This window comes from Acipenser ruthenus, chromosome 2, assembly GCF_902713425.1.
Source record: "Acipenser ruthenus chromosome 2, fAciRut3.2 maternal haplotype, whole genome shotgun sequence".
Taxonomy (NCBI): Eukaryota; Metazoa; Chordata; class Actinopteri; order Acipenseriformes; family Acipenseridae; genus Acipenser; species Acipenser ruthenus.
The window spans coordinates 98,854,740-98,879,908 of record NC_081190.1 but is presented as its reverse complement, the minus strand read 5'-3'; the positions used below and the strand labels follow the sequence as shown (position 1 = coordinate 98,879,908).

At 40.8% G+C, this 25,169-nt stretch overlaps 18 non-coding genes across 18 annotated transcripts; all 18 read right to left on the bottom strand.

The window, feature by feature from the left end:
* Positions 1-710: 710 nt before the first annotated feature.
* Positions 711-874, bottom strand: LOC131706887 (U1 spliceosomal RNA). Its single transcript, XR_009310871.1, has one exon. It is a non-coding gene; the product is annotated as a U1 spliceosomal RNA (small nuclear RNA).
* An 893-nt stretch (positions 875-1,767) lies between these two features.
* On the bottom strand, positions 1,768-1,886 carry LOC131706602 (5S ribosomal RNA). Its single transcript, XR_009310670.1, has one exon. It is a non-coding gene; the product is annotated as a 5S ribosomal RNA (ribosomal RNA).
* A 1,753-nt stretch (positions 1,887-3,639) lies between these two features.
* Positions 3,640-3,803, bottom strand: LOC131706886 (U1 spliceosomal RNA). The gene has a single exon (XR_009310869.1). It is a non-coding gene; the product is annotated as a U1 spliceosomal RNA (small nuclear RNA).
* Positions 3,804-4,695: 892 nt separating this feature from the next.
* Positions 4,696-4,814, bottom strand: LOC131706580 (5S ribosomal RNA). Its single transcript, XR_009310653.1, has one exon. It is a non-coding gene; the product is annotated as a 5S ribosomal RNA (ribosomal RNA).
* A 1,731-nt stretch (positions 4,815-6,545) lies between these two features.
* Positions 6,546-6,709, bottom strand: LOC131706884 (U1 spliceosomal RNA). Its single transcript, XR_009310868.1, has one exon. It is a non-coding gene; the product is annotated as a U1 spliceosomal RNA (small nuclear RNA).
* An 893-nt stretch (positions 6,710-7,602) lies between these two features.
* Positions 7,603-7,721, bottom strand: LOC131706556 (5S ribosomal RNA). The gene has a single exon (XR_009310641.1). It is a non-coding gene; the product is annotated as a 5S ribosomal RNA (ribosomal RNA).
* A 1,740-nt stretch (positions 7,722-9,461) lies between these two features.
* On the bottom strand, positions 9,462-9,625 carry LOC131706881 (U1 spliceosomal RNA). The gene has a single exon (XR_009310867.1). It is a non-coding gene; the product is annotated as a U1 spliceosomal RNA (small nuclear RNA).
* An 893-nt stretch (positions 9,626-10,518) lies between these two features.
* On the bottom strand, positions 10,519-10,637 carry LOC131706471 (5S ribosomal RNA). Its single transcript, XR_009310630.1, has one exon. It is a non-coding gene; the product is annotated as a 5S ribosomal RNA (ribosomal RNA).
* A 1,729-nt stretch (positions 10,638-12,366) lies between these two features.
* LOC131706880 (U1 spliceosomal RNA) lies at positions 12,367-12,530 on the bottom strand. The gene has a single exon (XR_009310866.1). It is a non-coding gene; the product is annotated as a U1 spliceosomal RNA (small nuclear RNA).
* Positions 12,531-13,423: 893 nt separating this feature from the next.
* LOC131706363 (5S ribosomal RNA) lies at positions 13,424-13,542 on the bottom strand. Its single transcript, XR_009310619.1, has one exon. It is a non-coding gene; the product is annotated as a 5S ribosomal RNA (ribosomal RNA).
* A 1,743-nt stretch (positions 13,543-15,285) lies between these two features.
* Positions 15,286-15,449, bottom strand: LOC131706879 (U1 spliceosomal RNA). Its single transcript, XR_009310865.1, has one exon. It is a non-coding gene; the product is annotated as a U1 spliceosomal RNA (small nuclear RNA).
* An 893-nt stretch (positions 15,450-16,342) lies between these two features.
* On the bottom strand, positions 16,343-16,461 carry LOC131706262 (5S ribosomal RNA). The gene has a single exon (XR_009310608.1). It is a non-coding gene; the product is annotated as a 5S ribosomal RNA (ribosomal RNA).
* Positions 16,462-18,192: 1,731 nt separating this feature from the next.
* Positions 18,193-18,356, bottom strand: LOC131706878 (U1 spliceosomal RNA). Its single transcript, XR_009310864.1, has one exon. It is a non-coding gene; the product is annotated as a U1 spliceosomal RNA (small nuclear RNA).
* An 892-nt stretch (positions 18,357-19,248) lies between these two features.
* LOC131706152 (5S ribosomal RNA) lies at positions 19,249-19,367 on the bottom strand. Its single transcript, XR_009310597.1, has one exon. It is a non-coding gene; the product is annotated as a 5S ribosomal RNA (ribosomal RNA).
* A 1,727-nt stretch (positions 19,368-21,094) lies between these two features.
* On the bottom strand, positions 21,095-21,258 carry LOC131706877 (U1 spliceosomal RNA). Its single transcript, XR_009310863.1, has one exon. It is a non-coding gene; the product is annotated as a U1 spliceosomal RNA (small nuclear RNA).
* An 892-nt stretch (positions 21,259-22,150) lies between these two features.
* Positions 22,151-22,269, bottom strand: LOC131706044 (5S ribosomal RNA). Its single transcript, XR_009310586.1, has one exon. It is a non-coding gene; the product is annotated as a 5S ribosomal RNA (ribosomal RNA).
* A 1,725-nt stretch (positions 22,270-23,994) lies between these two features.
* On the bottom strand, positions 23,995-24,158 carry LOC131706874 (U1 spliceosomal RNA). Its single transcript, XR_009310861.1, has one exon. It is a non-coding gene; the product is annotated as a U1 spliceosomal RNA (small nuclear RNA).
* Positions 24,159-25,050: 892 nt separating this feature from the next.
* On the bottom strand, positions 25,051-25,169 carry LOC131705932 (5S ribosomal RNA). Its single transcript, XR_009310575.1, has one exon. It is a non-coding gene; the product is annotated as a 5S ribosomal RNA (ribosomal RNA).

Here is a 25,169-nt window from a genome sequence, read left to right as displayed (position 1 = left end):
GAGATATATAGATAATCGCTAATTGCTTTCAATACCTGTGTTTTTAACTTTGACTATAACATCAGGGGAGAGCGCGAACGCGATTGCAGCCCTGCTTGTAAATCTGCTTGTATGTGGTTTTATGTTGTCTAATTAAAGTGTTTGTCTGCCAAGATATGATTTAAGGGGCTTAGTGGTCAGGTGGTTAAAGAAAAGCTCTTGTTACCGGGAGGTTCCTGGTTCAATCCCAGCTCAGCCACTGGCTCATTGTGTGTGACCCTGTCCCTGAGCAAGTCCCTTAACCTCCTTGTGCTCCTTCCTTCAAATGAGATGTAAAACCCAGGTCCTATTGTAAGTGACTCTGCAGCAGCAGCAGCAGCAGTTGTGATGCACAGTTTATCTGAATAAAAAACATCAACTAAATAAATAAAACTGATAAGCTCGAAAATGATTTCCAATTATTTAAAATAAAAATAAAAACTTTGATACAGACACTGCTGAGTCTTTACTTTTAGTCTTGTCAATAAAAAATAACGAAACATGGAAATAGATGTGCAGGAACCACGTAGCTATTTATTTGACAGTCAGAAAGCTAAAAACATTGAGCTCCTTTTAAAGAAAACCTGACTCCCTGTGTGACGAAGCCGCCTGCCGGAGAGTTGTTGAACAACTAGTGAGGGAGTTCCTTCCTCCGACGGGTTCGTGTTTGTTTCTGTCTTTGACCATAGTTTCAGGGGAGAGCGCGAACGCAGTCCCCCACTACCAGAAATTATGCAGTCGAGATTCCCGCATTTGGGGAATTCGCAGGGGTCAGCACAGCCGGAGTGCAATGGCCGAGCCTCGCCCTGGGTGAACCACCTTCATGATCATGGTATCTCCCCTGCCAGGTAAGTATGAGTTGTACACATTGCGAGTCGTCACCCGTCCACAAGAGACATTTTTCAAAGAAACGGTGCCTACATCTGCAATTTAAAGAAACACTCTTTTCCTAATATAACATTTTCATTGTTATCATATCGCACTTTCCAGTCTGTTGGGTGTAATGGGTTCCTTCAGTTTTCAGTATAAGTATTTATAAATTGCATTCCCGTAATGCCTCTCGGTATATATTTGCATGCGCCTTTATCATTGGAGGACAAGATGCCAGGATTTACACAGGACGACGTCATTCGTGCAGCAGCATGTGAGATGTTCCGCAAAAGAAGCGACGGGTCTGTATACACGTCTGCGTAAACGAAATAAAAAAAAATGTAACAAATGTACGACTTTCAAAAAGAAAGCAAGCAAAACATTGGTCAAACATTTGTTAAGGTCACACATAATATAAATAAACTCGAACGAATGAACGGGTCACTAAATCCGTTCTTGGTTGATATGCTCGTTTTGTTCTCTTGTTTGGCACAATAATCTAAACACGCAGTTTGTGGCTTTAAAACATGTCTCGTTCTGTTACTATAATAAAAAGTACTTCATCAACTTTTATTTCTTTTTTTAATTCATTAAACTAACCATAACTAGCAAAACTCGTCAGTACTTTTGTCTTAACCCTGTTCACATTTGTTTGTATCGGACCGCTACTGGTAGTTTCGGCTTAGAATATAATACGATAACCCTTTCTGTCCTAACTCAGTTTTCAAAACCAGTAAAGGCTGATACAATACTTGTTCGTGTGTGGAATGGGACAATAAAAAAACCAAAAAAAGAAAACGATGTTTAGACTTACAGCTTCCAGGTTAGTAACATAAATAACAAGGGAAATAGCGCCCCCTGTCAAGCTGCAGAAAGAAAAGCTTACAGCACCTGGTATTCCCAGGCGGTCTCCCATCCAAGTACTAACCAGGCCCGACCTTGCTTAGCTTCCGAGATCAGACGAGATCGGGCGTTCTCAAGGTGGTATGGCCGTAAGCGAACGACAGTCTTGGTTTATCTCTTTCATAGTATTAAGTTAATATCATTCATGCAATGACAGGTTGGGGGAGGGATTTCCAGATCTCTAATTTGTCACAAACGTTAACATTTAAGCAGCTCTGGGCTCCACGTGTGCGGGCCCGTGTGTCCGTGTGTCTGTGTGTGTATATAGCAGCATTAAAAGTGCCATTAGATTCTTGCGAAATTGTATGTTCACAAAGTAGTAGCCACACGTTGGCATTGAAAGTGTTAAGTTCTCAAAGGCATCCATTTTGTATATTACCCTCTTTTAGTTTGAATCTGCAGCAGTGTTGTAATGGATCTCAGCTGTACTACTGAGCTGTGTTGCCGTTGGAGGACTGTATGCCCTGAAACCAATTTGATGTTTATTCTACAAAATAAATCCCCCTTTCAAACAACTCGTGTGGTTCTTTAGGCTGAGCAGTACGGCAAGGGTCCCTCTCCTCCAGTTAGAGACAGCATACATGTGGTTACATGATACATGGATGAAGGCTTATTGTGACCTGTTCGACTCCTCGAGACCATCACTTTCAATTCAAACACAAAATGTCTCGTTTTCAATCGCTCGACAACACCCACAGTACAGAAATGTGCATTAATGATCAACAAAATGAGAATACGTTAAAAAAAAAAAAAAAAAAGATGTAAAGCTGGTAGATTCGTATCTCAGAGGAACGGGAAATTAAAACAAGGTAAAGGCAATCATCTAAATAAAGCTGAATCAATAACGGATAACGACATAGAACGTCTGTACAGAACTGAAACACTATGGTTTAAAAAAACAACTGTACCGCTGAACCTCGTCTTCTTTAATATTAGCAACTTTGTAACTTTGATACACGTGCCGCTGACTCGTTACTTTGTCTTCTCAAGATGAAACACTTCACAATACATGTACATAAAACACTTTGGTACTTTCTAGAACATTATACGCTCCGAAAGAAAAAACAAAATCTCATTCCCAGTCTGACAGAGCCACCTGCTGGAGATATATAGATAATCGCTAATTGCTTTCAATACCTGTGTTTTTAACTTTGACTATAACATCAGGGGAGAGCGCGAACGCGATTGCAGCCCTGCTTGTAAATCTGCTTGTATGTGGTTTTATGTTGTCTAATTAAAGTGTTTGTCTGCCAAGATATGATTTAAGGGGCTTAGTGGTCAGGTGGTTAAAGAAAAGCTCTTGTTACCGGGAGGTTCCTGGTTCAATCCCAGCTCAGCCACTGGCTCATTGTGTGTGACCCTGTCCCTGAGCAAGTCCCTTAACCTCCTTGTGCTCCTTCCTTCAAATGAGATGTAAAACCCAGGTCCTATTGTAAGTGACTCAGCAGCAGCAGCAGCAGCAGCAGCAGCAGCAGCAGCAGCAGCAGTTGTGATGCACAGTTTATCTGTAAGTTGCTTTGAATAAAAAACATCAACTAAATAAATAAAACTGATAAGCTCGAAAATGATTTCCAATTATTTAAAATAAAAATAAAAACTTTGATACAGACACTGCTGAGTCTTTACTTTTAGTCTTGTCAATAAAAAATAACGAAACATGGAAATAGATGTGCAGGAACCACGTAGCTATTTATTTGACAGTCAGAAAGCTAAAAACATTGAGCTCCTTTTAAAGAAAACCTGACTCCCTGTGTGACGAAGCCGCCTGCCGGAGAGTTGTTGAACAACTAGTGAGTGAGTTCCTTCCTCCGACGGGTTCGTGTTTGTTTCTGTCTTTGGCCATAGTTTCAGGGGAGAGCGCGAACGCAGTCCCCCACTACCAGAAATTATGCAGTCGAGATTCCCGCATTTGGGGAATTCGCAGGGGTCAGCACAGCCGGAGTGCAATGGCCGAGCCTCGCCCTGGGTGAACCACCTTCATGATCATGGTATCTCCCCTGCCAGGTAAGTATGAGTTGTACACATTGCGAGTCGTCACCCGTCCACAAGAGACATTTTTCAAAGAAACGGTGCCTACATCTGCAATTTAAAGAAACACTCTTTTCCTAATATAACATTTTCATTGTTATCATAGCGCACTTTCCAGTCTGTTGGGTGTAATGGGTTCCTTCAGTTTTCAGTATAAGTATTTATAAATTGCATTCCCGTAATGCCTCTCGGTATATATTTGCATGCGCCTTTATCATTGGAGGACAAGATGCCAGGATTTACACAGGACGACGTCATTCGTGCAGCAGCATGTGAGATGTTCCGCAAAAGAAGCGACGGGTCTGTATACACGTCTGCGTAAACGAAATAAAAAAAATGTAACAAATGTACGACTTTCAAAAAGAAAGCAAGCAAAACATTGGTCAAACATTTGTTAAGGTCACACATAATATAAATAAACTCGAACGAATGAACGGGTCACTAAATCCGTTCTTGGTTGATATGCTCGTTTTGTTCTCTTGTTTGGCACAATAATCTAAACACGCAGTTTGTGGCTTTAAAACATGTCTCGTTCTGTTACTATAATAAAAAGTACTTCATCAACTGTTATTTCTTTTTTTAATTAATTAAACTAACCATAACTAGCAAAACTCGTCAGTACTTTTGTCTTAACCCTGTTCACATTTGTTTGTATCGGACCGCTACTGGTAGTTTCGGCTTAGAATATAATACGATAACCCTTTCTGTCCTAACTCAGTTTTCAAAACCAGTAAAGGCTGATACAATACTTGTTCGTGTGTGGAATGGGACAATAAAAAAACCAAAAAAAGAAAACGATGTTTAGACTTACAGCTTCCAGGTTAGTAACATAAATAACAAGGGAAATAGCGCCCCCTGTCAAGCTGCAGAAAGAAAAGCTTACAGCACCTGGTATTCCCAGGCGGTCTCCCATCCAAGTACTAACCAGGCCCGACCTTGCTTAGCTTCCGAGATCAGACGAGATCGGGCGTTCTCAAGGTGGTATGGCCGTAAGCGAACGACAGTCTTGGTTTATCTCTTTCATAGTATTAAGTTAATATCATTCATGCAATGACAGGTTGGGGGAGGGATTTCCAGATCTCTAATTTGTCACAAACGTTAACATTTAAGCAGCTCTGGGCTCCACGTGTGCGGGCCCGTGTGTCCGTGTGTCTGTGTGTGTATATATAGCAGCATTAAAAGTGCCATTAGATTCTTGCGAAATTGTATGTTCACAAAGTAGTAGCCACACGTTGGCATTGAAAGTGTTAAGTTCTCAAAGGCATCCATTTTGTATATTACCCTCTTTTAGTTTGAATCTGCAGCAGTGTTGTAATGGATCTCAGCTGTACTGAGCTGTGTTGCCGTTGGAGGACTGTATGCCCTGAAACCAATTTGATGTTTATTCTACAAAATAAATCCCCCTTTCAAACAACTCGTGTGGTTCTTTAGGCTGAGCAGTACTGCAAGGGTCCCTCTCCTCCAGTTAGAGACAGCATACATGTGGTTACATGATACATGGATGAAGGCTTATTGTGACTTGTTCGACTCCTCGAGACCATCACTTTCAATTCCAACACAAAATGTCTCGTTTTCAATCGCTCGACAACACCCACAGTACAGAAATGTGCATTAATGATCAACAAAATGAGAATACGTTAAAAAAAAAAAAAAAAGATGTAAAGCTGGTAGATTCGTATCTCAGAGGAACGGGAAATTAAAACAAGGTAAAGGCAATCATCTAAATAAAGCTGAATCAATAACGGATAACGACATAGAACGTCTGTACAGAGCTGAAACACTATGTTTTAAAAAAAACAACTGTACCGCTGAACCTCGTCTTCTTTAATATTAGCAACTTTGTAACTTTGATACACGTGCCGCTGACTCGTTACTTTGTCTTCTCAAGATGAAACACTTCACAATACATGTACATAAAACACTTTGGTACTTTCTAGAACATTATACGCTCCGAAAGAAAAAACAAAATCTCATTTCCAGTCTGACAGAGCCACCTGCTGGAGATATATAGATAATCGCTAATTGCTTTCAATACCTGTGTTTTTAACTTTGACTATAACATCAGGGGAGAGCGCGAACGCGATTGCAGCCCTGCTTGTAAATCTGCTTGTATGTGGTTTTATGTTGTCTAATTAAAGTGTTTGTCTGCCAAGATATGTTTTAAGGGGCTTAGTGGTCAGGTGGTTAAAGAAAAGCTCTTGTTACCGGGAGGTTCCTGGTTCAATCCCAGCTCAGCCACTGGCTCATTGTGTGTGACCCTGTCCCTGAGCAAGTCCCTTAACCTCCTTGTGCTCCTTCCTTCAAATGAGATGTAAAACCCAGGTCCTATTGTAAGTGACTCTGCAGCAGCAGCAGCAGCAGCAGCAGCAGCAGTTGTGATGCACAGTTTATCTGAATAAAAAACATCAACTAAATAAATAAAACTGATAAGCTCGAAAATGATTTCCAATTATTTAAAATAAAAATAAAAACTTTGATACAGACACTGCTGAGTCTTTACTTTTAGTCTTGTCAATAAAAAATAACGAAACATGGAAATAGATGTGCAGGAACCACGTAGCTATTTATTTGACAGTCAGAAAGCTAAAAACATTGAGCTCCTTTTAAAGAAAACCTGACTCCCTGTGTGACGAAGCCGCCTGCCGGAGAGTTGTTGAACAACTAGTGAGTGAGTGAGTTCCTTCCTGCGACGGGTTCGTGTTTGTTTCTGTCTTTGACCATAGTTTCAGGGGAGAGCGCGAACGCAGTCCCCCACTACCAGAAATTATGCAGTCGAGATTCCCGCATTTGGGGAATTCGCAGGGGTCAGCACAGCCGGAGTGCAATGGCCGAGCCTCGCCCTGGGTGAACCACCTTCATGATCATGGTATCTCCCCTGCCAGGTAAGTATGAGTTGTACACATTGCGAGTCGTCACCCGTCCACAAGAGACATTTTTCAAAGAAACGGTGCCTACATCTGCAATTTAAAGAAACACTCTTTTCCTAATATAACATTTTCATTGTTATCATAGCGCACTTTCCAGTCTGTTGGGTGTAATGGGTTCCTTCAGTTTTCAGTATAAGTATTTATAAATTGCATTCCCGTAATGCCTCTCGGTATATATTTGCATGCGCCTTTATCATTGGAGGACAAGATGCCAGGATTTACACAGGACGACGTCATTCGTGCAGCAGCATGTGAGATGTTCCGCAAAAGAAGCGACGGGTCTGTATACACGTCTGCGTAAACGAAATTAAAAAAAATGTAACAAATGTACGACTTTCAAAAAGAAAGCAAGCAAAACATTGGTCAAACATTTGTTAAGGTCACACATAATATAAATAAACTCGAACGAATGAACGGGTCACTAAATCCGTTCTTGGTTGATATGCTCGTTTTGTTCTCTTGTTTGGCACAATAATCTAAACACGCAGTTTGTGGCTTTAAAACATGTCTCGTTCTGTTACTATAATAAAAAGTACTTCATCAACTGTTATTTCTTTTTTTAATTAATTAAACTAACCATAACTAGCAAAACTCGTCAGTACTTTTGTCTTAACCCTGTTCACATTTGTTTGTATCGGACCGCTACTGGTAGTTTCGGCTTAGAATATAATACGATAACCCTTTCTGTCCTAACTCAGTTTTCAAAACCAGTAAAGGCTGATACAATACTTGTTCGTGTGTGGAATGGGACAATAAAAAAACCAAAAAAAGAAAACGATGTTTAGACTTACAGCTTCCAGGTTAGTAACATAAATAACAAGGGAAATAGCGCCCCCTGTCAAGCTGCAGAAAGAAAAGCTTACAGCACCTGGTATTCCCAGGCGGTCTCCCATCCAAGTACTAACCAGGCCCGACCTTGCTTAGCTTCCGAGATCAGACGAGATCGGGCGTTCTCAAGGTGGTATGGCCGTAAGCGAACGACAGTCTTGGTTTATCTCTTTCATAGTATTAAGTTAATATCATTCATGCAATGACAGGTTGGGGGAGGGATTTCCAGATCTCTAATTTGTCACAAACGTTAACATTTAAGCAGCTCTGGGCTCCACGTGTGCGGGCCCGTGTGTCCGTGTGTCTGTGTGTGTATATATAGCAGCATTAAAAGTGCCATTAGATTCTTGCGAAATTGTATGTTCACAAAGTAGTAGCCACACGTTGGCATTGAAAGTGTTAAGTTCTCAAAGGCATCCATTTTGTATATTACCCTCTTTTAGTTTGAATCTGCAGCAGTGTTGTAATGGATCTCAGCTGTACTGAGCTGTGTTGCCGTTGGAGGACTGTATGCCCTGAAACCAATTTGATGTTTATTCTACAAAATAAATCCCCCTTTCAAACAACTCGTGTGGTTCTTTAGGCTGAGCAGTACTGCAAGGGTCCCTCTCCTCCAGTTAGAGACAGCATACATGTGGTTACATGATACATGGATGAAGGCTTATTGTGACTTGTTCGACTCCTCGAGACCATCACTTTCAATTCCAACACAAAATGTCTCGTTTTCAATCGCTCGACAACACCCACAGTACAGAAATGTGCATTAATGATCAACAAAATGAGAATACGTTAAAAAAAAAAAAAAAAGATGTAAAGCTGGTAGATTCGTATCTCAGAGGAACGGGAAATTAAAACAAGGTAAAGGCAATCATCTAAATAAAGCTGAATCAATAACGGATAACGACATAGAACGTCTGTACAGAGCTGAAACACTATGTTTTAAAAAAAACAACTGTACCGCTGAACCTCGTCTTCTTTAATATTAGCAACTTTGTAACTTTGATACACGTGCCGCTGACTCGTTACTTTGTCTTCTCAAGATGAAACACTTCACAATACATGTACATAAAACACTTTGGTACTTTCTAGAACATTATACGCTCCGAAAGAAAAAACAAAATCTCATTCCCAGTCTGACAGAGCCACCTGCTGGAGATATATAGATAATCGCTAATTGCTTTCAATACCTGTGTTTTTAACTTTGACTATAACATCAGGGGAGAGCGCGAACGCGATTGCAGCCCTGCTTGTAAATCTGCTTGTATGTGGTTTTATGTTGTCTAATTAAAGTGTTTGTCTGCCAAGATATGTTTTAAGGGGCTTAGTGGTCAGGTGGTTAAAGAAAAGCTCTTGTTACCGGGAGGTTCCTGGTTCAATCCCAGCTCAGCCACTGGCTCATTGTGTGTGACCCTGTCCCTGAGCAAGTCCCTTAACCTCCTTGTGCTCCTTCCTTCAAATGAGATGTAAAACCCAGGTCCTATTGTAAGTGACTCTGCAGCAGCAGCAGCAGCAGCAGCAGCAGCAGCAGCAGCAGTTGTGATGCACAGTTTATCTGAATAAAAAACATCAACTAAATAAATAAAACTGATAAGCTCGAAAATGATTTCCAATTATTTAAAATAAAAATAAAAACTTTGATACAGACACTGCTGAGTCTTTACTTTTAGTCTTGTCAATAAAAAATAACGAAACATGGAAATAGATGTGCAGGAACCACGTAGCTATTTATTTGACAGTCAGAAAGCTAAAAACATTGAGCTCCTTTTAAAGAAAACCTGACTCCCTGTGTGACGAAGCCGCCTGCCGGAGAGTTGTTGAACAACTAGTGAGTGAGTGAGTTCCTTCCTGCGACGGGTTCGTGTTTGTTTCTGTCTTTGACCATAGTTTCAGGGGAGAGCGCGAACGCAGTCCCCCACTACCAGAAATTATGCAGTCGAGATTCCCGCATTTGGGGAATTCGCAGGGGTCAGCACAGCCGGAGTGCAATGGCCGAGCCTCGCCCTGGGTGAACCACCTTCATGATCATGGTATCTCCCCTGCCAGGTAAGTATGAGTTGTACACATTGCGAGTCGTCACCCGTCCACAAGAGACATTTTTCAAAGAAACGGTGCCTACATCTGCAATTTAAAGAAACACTCTTTTCCTAATATAACATTTTCATTGTTATCATAGCGCACTTTCCAGTCTGTTGGGTGTAATGGGTTCCTTCAGTTTTCAGTATAAGTATTTATAAATTGCATTCCCGTAATGCCTCTCGGTATATATTTGCATGCGCCTTTATCATTGGAGGACAAGATGCCAGGATTTACACAGGACGACGTCATTCGTGCAGCAGCATGTGAGATGTTCCGCAAAAGAAGCGACGGGTCTGTATACACGTCTGCGTAAACGAAATTAAAAAAAATGTAACAAATGTACGACTTTCAAAAAGAAAGCAAGCAAAACATTGGTCAAACATTTGTTAAGGTCACACATAATATAAATAAACTCGAACGAATGAACGGGTCACTAAATCCGTTCTTGGTTGATATGCTCGTTTTGTTCTCTTGTTTGGCACAATAATCTAAACACGCAGTTTGTGGCTTTAAAACATGTCTCGTTCTGTTACTATAATAAAAAGTACTTCATCAACTTTTATTTCTTTTTTTAATTCATTAAACTAACCATAACTAGCAAAACTCGTCAGTACTTTTGTCTTAACCCTGTTCACATTTGTTTGTATCGGACCGCTACTGGTAGTTTCGGCTTAGAATATAATACGATAACCCTTTCTGTCCTAACTCAGTTTTCAAAACCAGTAAAGGCTGATACAATACTTGTTCGTGTGTGGAATGGGACAATAAAAAAACCAAAAAAAGAAAACGATGTTTAGACTTACAGCTTCCAGGTTAGTAACATAAATAACAAGGGAAATAGCGCCCCCTGTCAAGCTGCAGAAAGAAAAGCTTACAGCACCTGGTATTCCCAGGCGGTCTCCCATCCAAGTACTAACCAGGCCCGACCTTGCTTAGCTTCCGAGATCAGACGAGATCGGGCGTTCTCAAGGTGGTATGGCCGTAAGCGAACGACAGTCTTGGTTTATCTCTTTCATAGTATTAAGTTAATATCATTCATGCAATGACAGGTTGGGGGAGGGATTTCCAGATCTCTAATTTGTCACAAACGTTAACATTTAAGCAGCTCTGGGCTCCACGTGTGCGGGCCCGTGTGTCCGTGTGTCTGTGTGTGTATATATAGCAGCATTAAAAGTGCCATTAGATTCTTGCGAAATTGTATGTTCACAAAGTAGTAGCCACACGTTGGCATTGAAAGTGTTAAGTTCTCAAAGGCATCCATTTTGTATATTACCCTCTTTTAGTTTGAATCTGCAGCAGTGTTGTAATGGATCTCAGCTGTACTGAGCTGTGTTGCCGTTGGAGGACTGTATGCCCTGAAACCAATTTGATGTTTATTCTACAAAATAAATCCCCCTTTCAAACAACTCGTGTGGTTCTTTAGGCTGAGCAGTACTGCAAGGGTCCCTCTCCTCCAGTTAGAGACAGCATACATGTGGTTACATGATACATGGATGAAGGCTTATTGTGACTTGTTCGACTCCTCGAGACCATCACTTTCAATTCCAACACAAAATGTCTCGTTTTCAATCGCTCGACAACACCCACAGTACAGAAATGTGCATTAATGATCAACAAAATGAGAATACGTTAAAAAAAAAAAAAAAAGATGTAAAGCTGGTAGATTCGTATCTCAGAGGAACGGGAAATTAAAACAAGGTAAAGGCAATCATCTAAATAAAGCTGAATCAATAACGGATAACGACATAGAACGTCTGTACAGAGCTGAAACACTATGTTTTAAAAAAAAACAACTGTACCGCTGAACCTCGTCTTCTTTAATATTAGCAACTTTGTAACTTTGATACACGTGCCGCTGACTCGTTACTTTGTCTTCTCAAGATGAAACACTTCACAATACATGTACATAAAACACTTTGGTACTTTCTAGAACATTATACGCTCCGAAAGAAAAAACAAAATCTCATTCCCAGTCTGACAGAGCCACCTGCTGGAGATATATAGATAATCGCTAATTGCTTTCAATACCTGTGTTTTTAACTTTGACTATAACATCAGGGGAGAGCGCGAACGCGATTGCAGCCCTGCTTGTAAATCTGCTTGTATGTGGTTTTATGTTGTCTAATTAAAGTGTTTGTCTGCCAAGATATGTTTTAAGGGGCTTAGTGGTCAGGTGGTTAAAGAAAAGCTCTTGTTACCGGGAGGTTCCTGGTTCAATCCCAGCTCAGCCACTGGCTCATTGTGTGTGACCCTGTCCCTGAGCAAGTCCCTTAACCTCCTTGTGCTCCTTCCTTCAAATGAGATGTAAAACCCAGGTCCTATTGTAAGTGACTCTGCAGCAGCAGCAGCAGCAGCAGCAGCAGTTGTGATGCACAGTTTATCTGAATAAAAAACATCAACTAAATAAATAAAACTGATAAGCTCGAAAATGATTTCCAATTATTTAAAATAAAAATAAAAACTTTGATACAGACACTGCTGAGTCTTTACTTTTAGTCTTGTCAATAAAAAATAACGAAACATGGAAATAGATGTGCAGGAACCACGTAGCTATTTATTTGACAGTCAGAAAGCTAAAAACATTGAGCTCCTTTTAAAGAAAACCTGACTCCCTGTGTGACGAAGCCGCCTGCCGGAGAGTTGTTGAACAACTAGTGAGTGAGTGAGTTCCTTCCTGCGACGGGTTCGTGTTTGTTTCTGTCTTTGACCATAGTTTCAGGGGAGAGCGCGAACGCAGTCCCCCACTACCAGAAATTATGCAGTCGAGATTCCCGCATTTGGGGAATTCGCAGGGGTCAGCACAGCCGGAGTGCAATGGCCGAGCCTCGCCCTGGGTGAACCACCTTCATGATCATGGTATCTCCCCTGCCAGGTAAGTATGAGTTGTACACATTGCGAGTCGTCACCCGTCCACAAGAGACATTTTTCAAAGAAACGGTGCCTACATCTGCAATTTAAAGAAACACTCTTTTCCTAATATAACATTTTCATTGTTATCATAGCGCACTTTCCAGTCTGTTGGGTGTAATGGGTTCCTTCAGTTTTCAGTATAAGTATTTATAAATTGCATTCCCGTAATGCCTCTCGGTATATATTTGCATGCGCCTTTATCATTGGAGGACAAGATGCCAGGATTTACACAGGACGACGTCATTCGTGCAGCAGCATGTGAGATGTTCCGCAAAAGAAGCGACGGGTCTGTATACACGTCTGCGTAAACGAAATTAAAAAAAATGTAACAAATGTACGACTTTCAAAAAGAAAGCAAGCAAAACATTGGTCAAACATTTGTTAAGGTCACACATAATATAAATAAACTCGAACGAATGAACGGGTCACTAAATCCGTTCTTGGTTGATATGCTCGTTTTGTTCTCTTGTTTGGCACAATAATCTAAACACGCAGTTTGTGGCTTTAAAACATGTCTCGTTCTGTTACTATAATAAAAAGTACTTCATCAACTGTTATTTCTTTTTTTAATTAATTAAACTAACCATAACTAGCAAAACTCGTCAGTACTTTTGTCTTAACCCTGTTCACATTTGTTTGTATCGGACCGCTACTGGTAGTTTCGGCTTAGAATATAATACGATAACCCTTTCTGTCCTAACTCAGTTTTCAAAACCAGTAAAGGCTGATACAATACTTGTTCGTGTGTGGAATGGGACAATAAAAAAACCAAAAAAAGAAAACGATGTTTAGACTTACAGCTTCCAGGTTAGTAACATAAATAACAAGGGAAATAGCGCCCCCTGTCAAGCTGCAGAAAGAAAAGCTTACAGCACCTGGTATTCCCAGGCGGTCTCCCATCCAAGTACTAACCAGGCCCGACCTTGCTTAGCTTCCGAGATCAGACGAGATCGGGCGTTCTCAAGGTGGTATGGCCGTAAGCGAACGACAGTCTTGGTTTATCTCTTTCATAGTATTAAGTTAATATCATTCATGCAATGACAGGTTGGGGGAGGGATTTCCAGATCTCTAATTTGTCACAAACGTTAACATTTAAGCAGCTCTGGGCTCCACGTGTGCGGGCCCGTGTGTCCGTGTGTCTGTGTGTGTATATATAGCAGCATTAAAAGTGCCATTAGATTCTTGCGAAATTGTATGTTCACAAAGTAGTAGCCACACGTTGGCATTGAAAGTGTTAAGTTCTCAAAGGCATCCATTTTGTATATTACCCTCTTTTAGTTTGAATCTGCAGCAGTGTTGTAATGGATCTCAGCTGTACTGAGCTGTGTTGCCGTTGGAGGACTGTATGCCCTGAAACCAATTTGATGTTTATTCTACAAAATAAATCCCCCTTTCAAACAACTCGTGTGGTTCTTTAGGCTGAGCAGTACTGCAAGGGTCCCTCTCCTCCAGTTAGAGACAGCATACATGTGGTTACATGATACATGGATGAAGGCTTATTGTGACTTGTTCGACTCCTCGAGACCATCACTTTCAATTCCAACACAAAATGTCTCGTTTTCAATCGCTCGACAACACCCACAGTACAGAAATGTGCATTAATGATCAACAAAATGAGAATACGTTAAAAAAAAAAAAAAAAGATGTAAAGCTGGTAGATTCGTATCTCAGAGGAACGGGAAATTAAAACAAGGTAAAGGCAATCATCTAAATAAAGCTGAATCAATAACGGATAACGACATAGAACGTCTGTACAGAGCTGAAACACTATGTTTTAAAAAAAACAACTGTACCGCTGAACCTCGTCTTCTTTAATATTAGCAACTTTGTAACTTTGATACACGTGCCGCTGACTCGTTACTTTGTCTTCTCAAGATGAAACACTTCACAATACATGTACATAAAACACTTTGGTACTTTCTAGAACATTATACGCTCCGAAAGAAAAAACAAAATCTCATTCCCAGTCTGACAGAGCCACCTGCTGGAGATATATAGATAATCGCTAATTGCTTTCAATACCTGTGTTTTTAACTTTGACTATAACATCAGGGGAGAGCGCGAACGCGATTGCAGCCCTGCTTGTAAATCTGCTTGTATGTGGTTTTATGTTGTCTAATTAAAGTGTTTGTCTGCCAAGATATGTTTTAAGGGGCTTAGTGGTCAGGTGGTTAAAGAAAAGCTCTTGTTACCGGGAGGTTCCTGGTTCAATCCCAGCTCAGCCACTGGCTCATTGTGTGTGACCCTGTCCCTGAGCAAGTCCCTTAACCTCCTTGTGCTCCTTCCTTCAAATGAGATGTAAAACCCAGGTCCTATTGTAAGTGACTCTGCAGCAGCAGCAGCAGCAGCAGCAGCAGCAGCAGCAGCAGCAGTTGTGATGCACAGTTTATCTGAATAAAAAACATCAACTAAATAAATAAAACTGATAAGCTCGAAAATGATTTCCAATTATTTAAAATAAAAATAAAAACTTTGATACAGACACTGCTGAGTCTTTACTTTTAGTCTTGTCAATAAAAAATAACGAAACATGGAAATAGATGTGCAGGAACCACGTAGCTATTTATTTGACAGTCAGAAAGCTAAAAACATTGAGCTCCTTTTAAAGAAAACCTGACTCCCTGTGTGACGAAGCCGCCTGCCGGAGAGTTGTTGAACAACTAGTGAGTGAGTGAGTTCCTTCCTGCGACGGGTTCGTGTTTGTTTCTGTCTTTGACCATAGTTTCAGGGGAGAGCGCGAACGCAGTCCCCCACTACCAGAAATTATGCAGTCGAGATTCCCGCATTTGGGGAATTCGCAGGGGTCAGCACAGCCGGAGTGCAATGGCCGAGCCTCGCCCTGGGTGAACCACCTTCATGATCATGGTATCTCCCCTGCCAGGTAAGTATGAGTTGTACACATTGCGAGTCGTCACCCGTCCACAAGAGACATTTTTCAAAGAAACGGTGCCTACATCTGCAATTTAAAGAAACACTCTTTTCCTAATATAACATTTTCATTGTTATCATAGCGCACTTTCCAGTCTGTTGGGTGTAATGGGTTCCTTCAGTTTTCAGTATAAGTATTTATAAATTGCATTCCCGTAATGCCTCTCGGTATATATTTGCATGCGCCTTTATCATTGGAGGACAAGATGCCAGGATTTACACAGGACGACGTCATTCGTGCAGCAGCATGTGAGATGTTCCGCAAAAGAAGCGACGGGTCTGTATACACGTCTGCGTAAACGAAATTAAAAAAAATGTAACAAATGTACGACTTTCAAAAAGAAAGCAAGCAAAACATTGGTCAAACATTTGTTAAGGTCACACATAATATAAATAAACTCGAACGAATGAACGGGTCACTAAATCCGTTCTTGGTTGATATGCTCGTTTTGTTCTCTTGTTTGGCACAATAATCTAAACACGCAGTTTGTGGCTTTAAAACATGTCTCGTTCTGTTACTATAATAAAAAGTACTTCATCAACTGTTATTTCTTTTTTTAATTAATTAAACTAACCATAACTAGCAAAACTCGTCAGTACTTTTGTCTTAACCCTGTTCACATTTGTTTGTATCGGACCGCTACTGGTAGTTTCGGCTTAGAATATAATACGATAACCCTTTCTGTCCTAACTCAGTTTTCAAAACCAGTAAAGGCTGATACAATACTTGTTCGTGTGTGGAATGGGACAATAAAAAAACCAAAAAAAGAAAACGATGTTTAGACTTACAGCTTCCAGGTTAGTAACATAAATAACAAGGGAAATAGCGCCCCCTGTCAAGCTGCAGAAAGAAAAGCTTACAGCACCTGGTATTCCCAGGCGGTCTCCCATCCAAGTACTAACCAGGCCCGACCTTGCTTAGCTTCCGAGATCAGACGAGATCGGGCGTTCTCAAGGTGGTATGGCCGTAAGCGAACGACAGTCTTGGTTTATCTCTTTCATAGTATTAAGTTAATATCATTCATGCAATGACAGGTTGGGGGAGGGATTTCCAGATCTCTAGTTTGTCACAAACGTTAACATTTAAGCAGCTCTGGGCTCCACGTGTGCGGGCCCGTGTGTCCGTGTGTCTGTGTGTGTATATATAGCAGCATTAAAAGTGCCATTAGATTCTTGCGAAATTGTATGTTCACAAAGTAGTAGCCACACGTTGGCATTGAAAGTGTTAAGTTCTCAAAGGCATCCATTTTGTATATTACCCTCTTTTAGTTTGAATCTGCAGCAGTGTTGTAATGGATCTCAGCTGTACTGAGCTGTGTTGCCGTTGGAGGACTGTATGCCCTGAAACCAATTTGATGTTTATTCTACAAAATAAATCCCCCTTTCAAACAACTCGTGTGGTTCTTTAGGCTGAGCAGTACTGCAAGGGTCCCTCTCCTCCAGTTAGAGACAGCATACATGTGGTTACATGATACATGGATGAAGGCTTATTGTGACTTGTTCGACTCCTCGAGACCATCACTTTCAATTCCAACACAAAATGTCTCGTTTTCAATCGCTCGACAACACCCACAGTACAGAAATGTGCATTAATGATCAACAAAATGAGAATACGTTAAAAAAAAAAAAAAAAGATGTAAAGCTGGTAGATTCGTATCTCAGAGGAACGGGAAATTAAAACAAGGTAAAGGCAATCATCTAAATAAAGCTGAATCAATAACGGATAACGACATAGAACGTCTGTACAGAGCTGAAACACTATGTTTTAAAAAAAACAACTGTACCGCTGAACCTCGTCTTCTTTAATATTAGCAACTTTGTAACTTTGATACACGTGCCGCTGACTCGTTACTTTGTCTTCTCAAGATGAAACACTTCACAATACATGTACATAAAACACTTTGGTACTTTCTAGAACATTATACGCTCCGAAAGAAAAAACAAAATCTCATTCCCAGTCTGACAGAGCCACCTGCTGGAGATATATAGATAATCGCTAATTGCTTTCAATACCTGTGTTTTTAACTTTGACTATAACATCAGGGGAGAGCGCGAACGCGATTGCAGCCCTGCTTGTAAATCTGCTTGTATGTGGTTTTATGTTGTCTAATTAAAGTGTTTGTCTGCCAAGATATGTTTTAAGGGGCTTAGTGGTCAGGTGGTTAAAGAAAAGCTCTTGTTACCGGGAGGTTCCTGGTTCAATCCCAGCTCAGCCACTGGCTCATTGTGTGTGACCCTGTCCCTGAGCAAGTCCCTTAACCTCCTTGTGCTCCTTCCTTCAAATGAGATGTAAAACCCAGGTCCTATTGTAAGTGACTCTGCAGCAGCAGCAGCAGCAGCAGCAGCAGCAGTTGTGATGCACAGTTTATCTGAATAAAAAACATCAACTAAATAAATAAAACTGATAAGCTCGAAAATGATTTCCAATTATTTAAAATAAAAATAAAAACTTTGATACAGACACTGCTGAGTCTTTACTTTTAGTCTTGTCAATAAAAAATAACGAAACATGGAAATAGATGTGCAGGAACCACGTAGCTATTTATTTGACAGTCAGAAAGCTAAAAACATTGAGCTCCTTTTAAAGAAAACCTGACTCCCTGTGTGACGAAGCCGCCTGCCGGAGAGTTGTTGAACAACTAGTGAGTGAGTGAGTTCCTTCCTGCGACGGGTTCGTGTTTGTTTCTGTCTTTGACCATAGTTTCAGGGGAGAGCGCGAACGCAGTCCCCCACTACCAGAAATTATGCAGTCGAGATTCCCGCATTTGGGGAATTCGCAGGGGTCAGCACAGCCGGAGTGCAATGGCCGAGCCTCGCCCTGGGTGAACCACCTTCATGATCATGGTATCTCCCCTGCCAGGTAAGTATGAGTTGTACACATTGCGAGTCGTCACCCGTCCACAAGAGACATTTTTCAAAGAAACGGTGCCTACATCTGCAATTTAAAGAAACACTCTTTTCCTAATATAACATTTTCATTGTTATCATAGCGCACTTTCCAGTCTGTTGGGTGTAATGGGTTCCTTCAGTTTTCAGTATAAGTATTTATAAATTGCATTCCCGTAATGCCTCTCGGTATATATTTGCATGCGCCTTTATCATTGGAGGACAAGATGCCAGGATTTACACAGGACGACGTCATTCGTGCAGCAGCATGTGAGATGTTCCGCAAAAGAAGCGACGGGTCTGTATACACGTCTGCGTAAACGAAATAAAAAAAATGTAACAAATGTACGACTTTCAAAAAGAAAGCAAGCAAAACATTGGTCAAACATTTGTTAAGGTCACACATAATATAAATAAACTCGAACGAATGAACGGGTCACTAAATCCGTTCTTGGTTGATATGCTCGTTTTGTTCTCTTGTTTGGCACAATAATCTAAACACGCAGTTTGTGGCTTTAAAACATGTCTCGTTCTGTTACTATAATAAAAAGTACTTCATCAACTGTTATTTCTTTTTTTAATTAATTAAACTAACCATAACTAGCAAAACTCGTCAGTACTTTTGTCTTAACCCTGTTCACATTTGTTTGTATCGGACCGCTACTGGTAGTTTCGGCTTAGAATATAATACGATAACCCTTTCTGTCCTAACTCAGTTTTCAAAACCAGTAAAGGCTGATACAATACTTGTTCGTGTGTGGAATGGGACAATAAAAAAACCAAAAAAAGAAAACGATGTTTAGACTTACAGCTTCCAGGTTAGTAACATAAATAACAAGGGAAATAGCGCCCCCTGTCAAGCTGCAGAAAGAAAAGCTTACAGCACCTGGTATTCCCAGGCGGTCTCCCATCCAAGTACTAACCAGGCCCGACCTTGCTTAGCTTCCGAGATCAGACGAGATCGGGCGTTCTCAAGGTGGTATGGCCGTAAGCGAACGACAGTCTTGGTTTATCTCTTTCATAGTATTAAGTTAATATCATTCATGCAATGACAGGTTGGGGGAGGGATTTCCAGATCTCTAGTTTGTCACAAACGTTAACATTTAAGCAGCTCTGGGCTCCACGTGTGCGGGCCCGTGTGTCCGTGTGTCTGTGTGTGTATATATAGCAGCATTAAAAGTGCCATTAGATTCTTGCGAAATTGTATGTTCACAAAGTAGTAGCCACACGTTGGCATTGAAAGTGTTAAGTTCTCAAAGGCATCCATTTTGTATATTACCCTCTTTTAGTTTGAATCTGCAGCAGTGTTGTAATGGATCTCAGCTGTACTGAGCTGTGTTGCCGTTGGAGGACTGTATGCCCTGAAACCAATTTGATGTTTATTCTACAAAATAAATCCCCCTTTCAAACAACTCGTGTGGTTCTTTAGGCTGAGCAGTACTGCAAGGGTCCCTCTCCTCCAGTTAGAGACAGCATACATGTGGTTACATGATACATGGATGAAGGCTTATTGTGACTTGTTCGACTCCTCGAGACCATCACTTTCAATTCCAACACAAAATGTCTCGTTTTCAATCGCTCGACAACACCCACAGTACAGAAATGTGCATTAATGATCAACAAAATGAGAATACGTTAAAAAAAAAAAAAAAAGATGTAAAGCTGGTAGATTCGTATCTCAGAGGAACGGGAAATTAAAACAAGGTAAAGGCAATCATCTAAATAAAGCTGAATCAATAACGGATAACGACATAGAACGTCTGTACAGAGCTGAAACACTATGTTTTAAAAAAAACAACTGTACCGCTGAACCTCGTCTTCTTTAATATTAGCAACTTTGTAACTTTGATACACGTGCCGCTGACTCGTTACTTTGTCTTCTCAAGATGAAACACTTCACAATACATGTACATAAAACACTTTGGTACTTTCTAGAACATTATACGCTCCGAAAGAAAAAACAAAATCTCATTCCCAGTCTGACAGAGCCACCTGCTGGAGATATATAGATAATCGCTAATTGCTTTCAATACCTGTGTTTTTAACTTTGACTATAACATCAGGGGAGAGCGCGAACGCGATTGCAGCCCTGCTTGTAAATCTGCTTGTATGTGGTTTTATGTTGTCTAATTAAAGTGTTTGTCTGCCAAGATATGTTTTAAGGGGCTTAGTGGTCAGGTGGTTAAAGAAAAGCTCTTGTTACCGGGAGGTTCCTGGTTCAATCCCAGCTCAGCCACTGGCTCATTGTGTGTGACCCTGTCCCTGAGCAAGTCCCTTAACCTCCTTGTGCTCCTTCCTTCAAATGAGATGTAAAACCCAGGTCCTATTGTAAGTGACTCTGCAGCAGCAGCAGCAGCAGCAGCAGCAGCAGTTGTGATGCACAGTTTATCTGAATAAAAAACATCAACTAAATAAATAAAACTGATAAGCTCGAAAATGATTTCCAATTATTTAAAATAAAAATAAAAACTTTGATACAGACACTGCTGAGTCTTTACTTTTAGTCTTGTCAATAAAAAATAACGAAACATGGAAATAGATGTGCAGGAACCACGTAGCTATTTATTTGACAGTCAGAAAGCTAAAAACATTGAGCTCCTTTTAAAGAAAACCTGACTCCCTGTGTGACGAAGCCGCCTGCCGGAGAGTTGTTGAACAACTAGTGAGTGAGTTCCTTCCTGCGACGGGTTCGTGTTTGTTTCTGTCTTTGACCATAGTTTCAGGGGAGAGCGCGAACGCAGTCCCCCACTACCAGAAATTATGCAGTCGAGATTCCCGCATTTGGGGAATTCGCAGGGGTCAGCACAGCCGGAGTGCAATGGCCGAGCCTCGCCCTGGGTGAACCACCTTCATGATCATGGTATCTCCCCTGCCAGGTAAGTATGAGTTGTACACATTGCGAGTCGTCACCCGTCCACAAGAGACATTTTTCAAAGAAACGGTGCCTACATCTGCAATTTAAAGAAACACTCTTTTCCTAATATAACATTTTCATTGTTATCATAGCGCACTTTCCAGTCTGTTGGGTGTAATGGGTTCCTTCAGTTTTCAGTATAAGTATTTATAAATTGCATTCCCGTAATGCCTCTCGGTATATATTTGCATGCGCCTTTATCATTGGAGGACAAGATGCCAGGATTTACACAGGACGACGTCATTCGTGCAGCAGCATGTGAGATGTTCCGCAAAAGAAGCGACGGGTCTGTATACACGTCTGCGTAAACGAAATAAAAAAAATGTAACAAATGTACGACTTTCAAAAAGAAAGCAAGCAAAACATTGGTCAAACATTTGTTAAGGTCACACATAATATAAATAAACTCGAACGAATGAACGGGTCACTAAATCCGTTCTTGGTTGATATGCTCGTTTTGTTCTCTTGTTTGGCACAATAATCTAAACACGCAGTTTGTGGCTTTAAAACATGTCTCGTTCTGTTACTATAATAAAAAGTACTTCATCAACTTTTATTTCTTTTTTTAATTCATTAAACTAACCATAACTAGCAAAACTCGTCAGTACTTTTGTCTTAACCCTGTTCACATTTGTTTGTATCGGACCGCTACTGGTAGTTTCGGCTTAGAATATAATACGATAACCCTTTCTGTCCTAACTCAGTTTTCAAAACCAGTAAAGGCTGATACAATACTTGTTCGTGTGTGGAATGGGACAATAAAAAAACCAAAAAAAGAAAACGATGTTTAGACTTACAGCTTCCAGGTTAGTAACATAAATAACAAGGGAAATAGCGCCCCCTGTCAAGCTGCAGAAAGAAAAGCTTACAGCACCTGGTATTCCCAGGCGGTCTCCCATCCAAGTACTAACCAGGCCCGACCTTGCTTAGCTTCCGAGATCAGACGAGATCGGGCGTTCTCAAGGTGGTATGGCCGTAAGCGAACGACAGTCTTGGTTTATCTCTTTCATAGTATTAAGTTAATATCATTCATGCAATGACAGGTTGGGGGAGGGATTTCCAGATCTCTAGTTTGTCACAAACGTTAACATTTAAGCAGCTCTGGGCTCCACGTGTGCGGGCCCGTGTGTCCGTGTGTCTGTGTGTGTATATATAGCAGCATTAAAAGTGCCATTAGATTCTTGCGAAATTGTATGTTCACAAAGTAGTAGCCACACGTTGGCATTGAAAGTGTTAAGTTCTCAAAGGCATCCATTTTGTATATTACCCTCTTTTAGTTTGAATCTGCAGCAGTGTTGTAATGGATCTCAGCTGTACTGAGCTGTGTTGCCGTTGGAGGACTGTATGCCCTGAAACCAATTTGATGTTTATTCTACAAAATAAATCCCCCTTTCAAACAACTCGTGTGGTTCTTTAGGCTGAGCAGTACTGCAAGGGTCCCTCTCCTCCAGTTAGAGACAGCATACATGTGGTTACATGATACATGGATGAAGGCTTATTGTGACTTGTTCGACTCCTCGAGACCATCACTTTCAATTCCAACACAAAATGTCTCGTTTTCAATCGCTCGACAACACCCACAGTACAGAAATGTGCATTAATGATCAACAAAATGAGAATACGTTAAAAAAAAAAAAAAAAGATGTAAAGCTGGTAGATTCGTATCTCAGAGGAACGGGAAATTAAAACAAGGTAAAGGCAATCATCTAAATAAAGCTGAATCAATAACGGATAACGACATAGAACGTCTGTACAGAGCTGAAACACTATGTTTTAAAAAAAACAACTGTACCGCTGAACCTCGTCTTCTTTAATATTAGCAACTTTGTAACTTTGATACACGTGCCGCTGACTCGTTACTTTGTCTTCTCAAGATGAAACACTTCACAATACATGTACATAAAACACTTTGGTACTTTCTAGAACATTATACGCTCCGAAAGAAAAAACAAAATCTCATTCCCAGTCTGACAGAGCCACCTGCTGGAGATATATAGATAATCGCTAATTGCTTTCAATACCTGTGTTTTTAACTTTGACTATAACATCAGGGGAGAGCGCGAACGCGATTGCAGCCCTGCTTGTAAATCTGCTTGTATGTGGTTTTATGTTGTCTAATTAAAGTGTTTGTCTGCCAAGATATGTTTTAAGGGGCTTAGTGGTCAGGTGGTTAAAGAAAAGCTCTTGTTACCGGGAGGTTCCTGGTTCAATCCCAGCTCAGCCACTGGCTCATTGTGTGTGACCCTGTCCCTGAGCAAGTCCCTTAACCTCCTTGTGCTCCTTCCTTCAAATGAGATGTAAAACCCAGGTCCTATTGTAAGTGACTCTGCAGCAGCAGCAGCAGCAGCAGCAGTTGTGATGCACAGTTTATCTGAATAAAAAACATCAACTAAATAAATAAAACTGATAAGCTCGAAAATGATTTCCAATTATTTAAAATAAAAATAAAAACTTTGATACAGACACTGCTGAGTCTTTACTTTTAGTCTTGTCAATAAAAAATAACGAAACATGGAAATAGATGTGCAGGAACCACGTAGCTATTTATTTGACAGTCAGAAAGCTAAAAACATTGAGCTCCTTTTAAAGAAAACCTGACTCCCTGTGTGACGAAGCCGCCTGCCGGAGAGTTGTTGAACAACTAGTGAGTGAGTGAGTTCCTTCCTGCGACGGGTTCGTGTTTGTTTCTGTCTTTGACCATAGTTTCAGGGGAGAGCGCGAACGCAGTCCCCCACTACCAGAAATTATGCAGTCGAGATTCCCGCATTTGGGGAATTCGCAGGGGTCAGCACAGCCGGAGTGCAATGGCCGAGCCTCGCCCTGGGTGAACCACCTTCATGATCATGGTATCTCCCCTGCCAGGTAAGTATGAGTTGTACACATTGCGAGTCGTCACCCGTCCACAAGAGACATTTTTCAAAGAAACGGTGCCTACATCTGCAATTTAAAGAAACACTCTTTTCCTAATATAACATTTTCATTGTTATCATATCGCACTTTCCAGTCTGTTGGGTGTAATGGGTTCCTTCAGTTTTCAGTATAAGTATTTATAAATTGCATTCCCGTAATGCCTCTCGGTATATATTTGCATGCGCCTTTATCATTGGAGGACAAGATGCCAGGATTTACACAGGACGACGTCATTCGTGCAGCAGCATGTGAGATGTTCCGCAAAAGAAGCGACGGGTCTGTATACACGTCTGCGTAAACGAAATAAAAAAAATGTAACAAATGTACGACTTTCAAAAAGAAAGCAAGCAAAACATTGGTCAAACATTTGTTAAGGTCACACATAATATAAATAAACTCGAACGAATGAACGGGTCACTAAATCCGTTCTTGGTTGATATGCTCGTTTTGTTCTCTTGTTTGGCACAATAATCTAAACACGCAGTTTGTGGCTTTAAAACATGTCTCGTTCTGTTACTATAATAAAAAGTACTTCATCAACTGTTATTTCTTTTTTTAATTAATTAAACTAACCATAACTAGCAAAACTCGTCAGTACTTTTGTCTTAACCCTGTTCACATTTGTTTGTATCGGACCGCTACTGGTAGTTTCGGCTTAGAATATAATACGATAACCCTTTCTGTCCTAACTCAGTTTTCAAAACCAGTAAAGGCTGATACAATACTTGTTCGTGTGTGGAATGGGACAATAAAAAAACCAAAAAAAGAAAACGATGTTTAGACTTACAGCTTCCAGGTTAGTAACATAAATAACAAGGGAAATAGCGCCCCCTGTCAAGCTGCAGAAAGAAAAGCTTACAGCACCTGGTATTCCCAGGCGGTCTCCCATCCAAGTACTAACCAGGCCCGACCTTGCTTAGCTTCCGAGATCAGACGAGATCGGGCGTTCTCAAGGTGGTATGGCCGTAAGC